Here is a 461-nt window from a genome sequence, read left to right on the forward strand (position 1 = left end):
GAAGCGAATGGCTGTTCTGTTGGCCCCTCACTAAATCAAAAGAAAAAACAACAGAAACACACACACAATTAGCAACAACACGAGTGACTTCGGCTCACGCTCTCTCTCTGTCTGTCTCTTCAGTGTGAAACTTCGGGCCTTGGTCGGTTAGCCGAAGTGTGCTGCGCGTTTGTGTTAATTATATTGAGGTACTCTTATTATTCTCCTTATATTTCCAAAAACACAACAGCAACAACATAAAAAAACATCAAAACGACTACGCTCGTACAACGATACCATGGCACAACAACAGCTGTTGTTGTTAGGTCGCAATTGTGACTTTTCTTCTTCTCTATCAATTTGTAGATATCTATACTCCAAAATAAATAGCCAATATGGATTTGAAGTTATAGGCTAAAAGAAAAATGGCTGGCCGCATCCTTATCGCCCCCTACCTCCCTCCCTTCCATCAACCCACACAC

Source organism: Stomoxys calcitrans, chromosome 4, assembly GCF_963082655.1.
Source record: "Stomoxys calcitrans chromosome 4, idStoCalc2.1, whole genome shotgun sequence".
NCBI classification, from domain to species: domain Eukaryota; kingdom Metazoa; phylum Arthropoda; class Insecta; order Diptera; family Muscidae; genus Stomoxys; species Stomoxys calcitrans.